The sequence below is a fragment of the Malania oleifera genome, chromosome 2, assembly GCF_029873635.1.
Source record: "Malania oleifera isolate guangnan ecotype guangnan chromosome 2, ASM2987363v1, whole genome shotgun sequence".
NCBI classification, from domain to species: Eukaryota; Viridiplantae; Streptophyta; class Magnoliopsida; order Santalales; family Ximeniaceae; genus Malania; species Malania oleifera.
The window spans coordinates 146,193,564-146,201,696 of NC_080418.1; positions in this window are offsets into that span (position 1 = coordinate 146,193,564).

The following is an 8,133-nucleotide window of genomic DNA, read 5'->3' on the forward strand; positions in this document are numbered from 1 at the left end:
GGGATATTTCATGAGAACGAGATTTATTATTATTTTCTTTCAAGTTCAAAAATTGGACCTCTCTCGCCTTGACGCATGTGTGTAAAAATGAAAGTACAATATTATTTATATAAAATTAAAAGATAATAAAAAAAAATGTAACATTATTTGCGTGTGGAAACAAATATTTTTAATTTTTCAAATAATTGTAAAAATATCAAATTAATTTTTTATGTTCTAAATTTATATAAAAAATTTAAAATATATTTTTATTTTATATATTTTTAATTTATTACTCGAATATGTTCACTAAAATATTATTTTCATGAATGTAGAGAAAACCATACTAAACTTTTTGTAATTATACAAATTTAAATTCAAATGCAAAATTAACGATTCTTACATGTTGTAACTACATGCAGTTTGAACTTTAAATTTGGATAGTTAATTAAAGTATAAGTTTAAAGAAATCATGAAATAAACTTTAATTAAGGATATACATACTCTCAAAATTAATATATCACTTAATCAATAATATTTTTTTATTAAAATTAATATACGTAATTAATTAATATACTTTAAGACAAATTGACTAGGAGTTTAATGGAGAGAACATATATTAAGTGCTCCCTAAGATTTTCGGTGCATGTAGTATATGGCGGTGAGGGGAGGTTAACGTGTAAATGTTTAGAGTGCTGAAACACGTTTGCATCTGACGACGCACGTAAATGCATGCAGACATACAAATTTTAGCAATACGAATTTTGCAGTAAAAGACAATTCAATTTAAGGAATTAACTTAACTAGACATGCAAATTTAGACGATACGAATTATGTGTCATTTTTTAGATTTATCAGTATTGAATTCTTTAGAGATACGAATTATTAAATGATATATACAAAAGAATAAAAAAAATAATCAATTATATACAAATGAAATCAAAACAATCAATGATATACATACAAATAAAATGCAATTAAAGTAATGCTAAACTACTCCGTGTCGCAGCGAGGTCGTCTCCGGAGTCGTGGTGGCTGCCGTCTGCGTCTACCCTCTCCCTGCTCGTCATCATCATCAGGTGTCCTGGCCCGTCGTGCTGGATGTGAATCCTCTCCCCCAAGAGGTGTTGCATCATCATCATCAGCCATGCGGAGCGCACCGCGGTGAGAAATGATACGATGTCTTGGGACGAGAACGAGGCAGCCTAGGGGGTGCATCGACCTCCACCCCATCGAAAAGATCGTCCAATAAAAATGACATGGATGGGGTAGCAGCAGAGTCGGATGTGGCATCAGTCGGTATACTTGATGGTCCGGCAATATGAGCTGCAGTGGAAGGCGCATAAGGCGCTGACGGACCGAACAAGTACTCGGCCTATACGACTGGTGGGGAGGACATGGGAGTCCCTGGACGACTAGAGGAGGCATGTCGTCCTCCTCGTACTGGAGCTGGTCAACCTCCTCGTGCTGGTACATCAGGTCAACCTCCTCGTGCTGGTACATCAGGTCAACCTCCTCGTTCTGGGATCCGTCGACCGTCCTCGTGGACGAGGTCCAGTGCAGCACTCATCAATCGGTGGATCGCAGGATCCAACGAGATCTGGTCTGCCTCAATGACTATGTCAGCCTGCAGGATATGAACATATTTTATTAACGCATTGAAATCGGAACGTATATATAATAAAATGAGTTGTGGCATTAATCTTCTTACGAGGCTCAAATATACAGCTGCGGTCCTGTCGACGAAGCGGCGTGTGATAGATCTATACCAAGTGAAGTATGGGTCATCTAGACGCATTGGACTGTGCTCCGCCACTCCTCGTACGATGTAGTCTCGCCGATGCTCCCATGCAGTGACGAATATCGCGTGCGTACTCGACCAGTTTGTGACCCCTCGACTGCGCCCATCCATGCCGTGGAGATCGTCCCCAACAATATCTACCCCCGAAGTCATAAATGGGGCGGGAATGACCTGTCGAAACCCAAACTGTCGCATGACTCGATCGGGGAGATACCACTCAATAATATGAAGGCATATGAGTGGCACTCGCGCTACCCACAGGTCCCTCCCGTCTGCATAGGCAGGCGGCATGTTGGCTAAAATTTCATCCGTGTAGGGCATCCATATAAACTGCAGTTAGACAAAACAAAAAGTTAAGTGGACTATACACAACCGAAAGAAAGAAAGAAATACTTTCATGTGCTATACTTTAACTGATTTATACCTCATGCTCCCGGTGCATGTCCAACTCGAACCTGTACCAGGGCAATGTGTGAAGTGCAACCATCGATGCCCTCAAGTCATTCCTCCATCTGTATAAGATGAAATGTAAGTTCCCAAATGCAAGACTACTACATATTACGAATTAGTATTCGTAATAGTTATTGAGTGAATGAGAAGGGATAGATAAAATTTGTTACTAACCGATATACGAGTGGGAGAGGATCAACCGGACGATCGTCCTGACCCCTTTCAATCTGTAGGAAACCTCGCCGCGTAGGCACGAATGAAGGAAATCTCTCCCAAGCCCAAACCTGGAGTAAGCGAAGGGGGCCAGCAATCTGTGTCTTCGAGTGGTGCGCGGCGTGACACATCTCCCTGTACAACCACGCCAAAGTGGCGGACCCCTAACTGTACGAGTGACACGCTTCGAAGTCCTCAAGAAGTGGAAGGAACATAAGATGCGCATAACTGCCAGAAACATCCGAGAAGATCACCCCACAAATCAAACGCAACAAGTGGGCTCGTGCGTGGCATGCTATCGTCTGAACATTTGCATGTGCCGGGAGCTCACGAAACGCATCCCCCTCAAAGAACCGCATACGGATGCGTACACCAACCAACTCGCTGTCAGGCGGAACGACGCCTAACAAACGCTCGCACATAGTACGCAGGGCGAGTCGACCCTGACGGTCTGTAGGTCCCTCCACTGGTCCGGCAGTGCGACCAGTGACAGCTCGCCCATCAATTGGCAACCCGAACAAAACAGCTACGTCATGTAATTAGACCTGGAAAAATGGATAAAAATCCGTTAATCCGAACCGTGTCCGACCCGTTCTATCCGACTCATGATCATCCGTTTGTTAAATGAGTCGAATATGAGTTTTAATTTTCATATCCGCCCCCTTAGCGGGTCAGGTCGGGTTTATCCGGGGGATATCCGCCAACCCGCTTAACTATTAACTCATAAAAGTAGCCCACAGGCCACAGCCCACTGCCCCTAAGCCCACTGACACTGAAGCACTGCCCAAAACTCAAAGGCCCAATGGTCAATGCCCCGGCCCAAGCACCCATAGCCCACATGCGTGCCCCTCTTGACTATTGAGTCTCCCTCGGCCCTCCCAGACTCCCACGCTCAGGCTCCCAATATTCCAGCCCCCACCCAGGTCAGCCCCATTCGCGATTCTTCCATTCGAGCCCTAGCCACAGACACTAGAGACTGAATCACTCAGATAAGGAGAAGTGGAAACCAGTCTAGGCGCCGCTGCCGCCGCACAAGACCCTTCTTCTTCGACCCTTCGAAGCCCTCTTCCCTCGGCCCTCTGAGTCGTGAGTTTCTTCGATCCTTCGAACCAGTCTTTGCAATCGCCATAGCAGGTTCCAGGAGCTTTGAGCTTCGAATCAATAGGAGCTTCAAACCAGTAGGTGCGAGGAGCTTCGAACCAGTAGGAGGGGGCTTTAGAACTCAGAACTCAGAAGGTAGTTTGGTTACTGGTAGTCCCTCCGAGCTCCACTCTGGTTTATGCCTTCCAGGCTTCCACAGTTCCACCCCTATTTGTCTGTTCCACAATCCACACTTCCACTGTCACTGTGTTGTGTATTTTTATTTTATTTTTCTACTCTTCTTCTTCATGCATCCATGAGCCATGCTACTGTGTATTGTATTTTTATTTTATTTTTTTACTTTTCTTCTTCATGCATCCATGAGCCATGCTTCTATTTTTATTTAATTTTAAATATATTAAATATTGATTCCTTGCAAATTGTTTAAAGAATTGGTATTTGCAAATTGTAACTTAGGCTTGCCACAGCAGTGTTTATGTTTTCCCCTAATTATGCATGGATGTTTCCCGTTGTGGGCATATTTGGTACTGCAATCCAGTCATTTAAAAAAGGTAAAGGACCTCAGTTGTGAAAAATAATTTTTATTTTTTCAAAGAATTACAAAAGATGACATACCTTGCTTTGTAGTTTTCTAGTATTTGTGCAGAAAAGCTGGAAAACAATAATAGAAGAAATCCTTTTCTAGCTTTCTTGAAAATAAAAACTCATTTTTGTAAAACATACACTTACAGGAAATACAATTTGACATTGCAAAACATTACTAAATATATTGTCGTGTAAATTGATAAGAGTTGGATGGAATGAAAAATGTAAATGAAGAGAATGACAAAACTGAGTAATAAATATGATTTCATGTCGCTTGATTTCATTATATTCTTATGTACTAAACATGCAATAAACCATAACATGCATGGATAGTGTTATGAGCTTGGATTTTGGAACATGGAATTGAATTTGTGTGGATTTTTGAAATAAAATCAACACAATTTTGTATTATGGTTTGTTCAAAGTAACGCATATCCAAATCTATGTCCTAAAAATCTATGCTTTTCCCATGAATCCTATGCATGGTTAGTGTTTGTTGCTCAAACAATCATAATATTCAAATTGTACTGTTCATAGAAAACGTGTTATTGTCATAAAAAAAATTAACAATATAATATATATATGCCTATAAAAATAAAGTTCTCTTAATCCATCTATCAACCTTGAGATTATTACTAAAGTCTTAGCTAATAGGTTGAGTGCAATTCTTTGATAATGGAGTCCTTAGTAAAAGCATTAATTCCTCCTTTAAAGCCTTGGTACCGAAGAAATTTAATTCTATTTAATTCCTCCTTTGTAGAAAAAAAACCAATGTTCAAGTTAGTGAAGGCTAGTGAAAATATGAATTTTTAGCTCTAAGCCAATACTTCTAGCAACTACATTATTTGTCATGTTAAATACTTTGACATTTCTGCATTGCTATTGTTGTAGGCCTTTGTCATTTTAAATACTTTGACATCTCTACCTTGTTATTGTTGTAGGCCTGCATAGTAGCATTGTTTTTGTTTCAAGATGAATTTAATCCTTCGCTAGGCAATGTAAACATTTAATCCCATTTCATAATTTTTTGCAGTGCATTACAAGGATTTGGGAAAAAAAATGTCTCAGTCAATAGCAAATTCAATTGATCAAAATGATGAAATGAGTGAAGAAGAAGTTCAGTTGCCAGATTCATCAAACACAGAACCTACAAAAGAAACAACTCCACAGGTAAAAAGAGCTAGGAAAAAAACATCTAGTATTTGGACAGATTTTGAGTTGATTGAAAGTGGAGATAAACAATATGCTCAATGTAAGTATTATCCTAAGAAATATCTTTACCATAGTAAGAACTCTGGGACATCAAACTTACATTGTCATATGAAAAAATGCATGGGAAAGAAAAATAGTGATTTGAAACAAATGCTAATGAGTCAAGGTGATGGAAAGTTGTCTTTGCATACACGAAAACTTGATCAAGTTGTACAACGTAGGAAGTTGGCAATGGCAATTGTGAGACACAATTTGCCATTTTCTTTTGTTGAGTATGAAGGAATTCATGAATGGGCTTTAGAATTAAATCCAGAGACAAAATTTGTGACAAGAAATACTGCAAAAGCTGATGTTATGAGGGTTTTTTTCAAGGAAAAAGAGCACATTCGTGAGCTTTTATTGAATAATTCTAGTAGAATTTCTCTTACTTCGGACTTATGGACTTCGTTAAATACTGATGGCTATTTATGTTTAACTGCACATTTTGTGGATAAAAATTGGAAGCTTCAGAAGAAAGTATTGAGTTTTTCAAGCATGCCTCCTCCACACACTGGTCTAGCACTTAGTAACAAAGTCATGGACTTATTGGTGAATTGGGGTATAGACAAGAAGCTATTTTCCATAACATTGGACAATGCTACATCCAATGACTGTTTTGTAGAGTTTTTGAAGTCTAATTTGAACTTGAAAAATGCTTTGGTAAGGGAAGGAAAATTTTTTCATGTTCGTTGTTGCACTCACATATTGAATCTCATTGTCCAAGATGGCCTAAAATTATCTCATTTTGCTGTGGACAAAATACAAGATTATGTCAAATATGTGAAGCATTCACAACATCGAAAGTTTAGATTTCATGAATGTTGTGAAAAGGTGAGAGTGCCACGTGTGAGAGGATTTCACCAAGATTGTCCTACTAGGTGGAATTCTACTTATATGATGCTTGAAAGTGCTTTATACTATAGAGATGCTATTTGCCAATTCAGGTTTAGTGAGGAGAATTTCAAGTTTTGCCCAAACGATGATGAATGGAAGGAAATTGAGAAAATTGCTAGTTTCTTGAAGGTTTTTTATGACTTGACAAATCTTTTTTCTGGGACATCTTATCCAACTGCAAATTTGTACTTTCAAGGAGTATGGAAGGTACAAGTAACTTTACTTAATGCAGCATTGGGTGATGATATCTTTTTAAAGAATGTGGCTACTCAAATGCAAGGGAAATTTGACAAATACTGGTCAGATTATAGTAAAATTTTGGCAATGGCTGTTATTCTGGATCCTCGTTTCAAGATACAATTTGTATCTTTTTGTTTAAAAGAAGTGCAACCAATGTCTTGGAAAGATCGAGTAAACGACATCCAGCGTGAGATGCATTCACTTTTTGATGAGTATGTGAAGCACCACTCCCCTTCGACTTCTAATAAAATGCCTTCCTTTGAAGCATCTATTAGTCATGATCGTGGTCATATGACACCTATTGCAACATCAGTTGACGTGACACTAAAAGTAAGATTTTTTTTTAAGTACAAATTTTATTTACTTTTATTATACATCTATAGAATTTTTATATTTCTATTGTTATATACTTGTTTTTAGGGTTTTAAAGCTTTTTCTAAGGAAGATGAAGAAGCTCCAATGTCAGAACTAGAAATGTTTTTTAGAGAGAGGATGGTAGATTGTGATAAAGAATTGGATATTTTGGACTTTTGGAGGAGTCATGAATATAGGTATCCGATTCTTTCTCGAATGGCAAGAGATATCTTATCAATTCCAATATCAACTATTGTATCAGAATCAGCATTTAGTATTTGAGGAAAAGTGATAAATATGTCACGTAGTTCTTTTACGCCTGATAATGCTGAAACTATCATTTTAACTCGTGATTGGCTGTATAGTCGAGGAGGTATGCTTATTTAATTATATTTCTATGTTATTATAAATACTATGTATTATGCAATATTTATTTATATTTTAAAATTTGAATGCAGTTGAAGAATTTGTAGATAAGGAAGAACTTGCTGAAGATATTGCTCAAGCTGAAAGAGCAGGTCGTACCTCATCTAGTGTATCATCTTGCTCTATTTGACCTTATTTGAATATTACTACACTAGCACAGGTTGTGCAGCTAGTGCTTCTATTTATCTTTGAAAATTATGTAGTCGATAAATTATTATTTATTTGTTGTTTTAACTTGTAGTGTTGAATAAATTATTTGTAATTTTTTTTCCAGTTTGATAACTTGTAACTTTTGAGATGTTAATTAATAAGTTCAATTTATGTTATTCAATTAATAACTTAAATTATATTTTGAATTCTTTCATGATAGGCACACGAGGAGAAGAAGATGAAAGCTTTGATGTCACAAATGAAAGCATTTCAATTAATTCAAGGCATTCAAATAATTTTGAAGTTAGTTTGTTGATAGTTTTATTTTGAGAGATTCACACGATTTGAAAATAGTTGTATTTAAAGAAACTCACATGCTGTAAGAACAATTCTAATGTTTAGATTTTAGACTCACAAGAGTCACACAGTTTGAGTTTTTATTTTGAGTTGGATTGAGATTAATTTATTGTGTTTTACTGTTTACAGCTTTACTTACATGAATTAGGAGTTGTTAATTAGTATAAATGATTGAATGATTGATATAGTTACTAAAAAAGTTAATACACAAACTAATTGCAAGTTATCGTATACAATTTAAATTATTATGACAAAAATAAATTATTAATAAAATTATATTTGAGAATGGCGGATTATCCGCCCATCCGCCATGAATTATCCGACCCAAAATC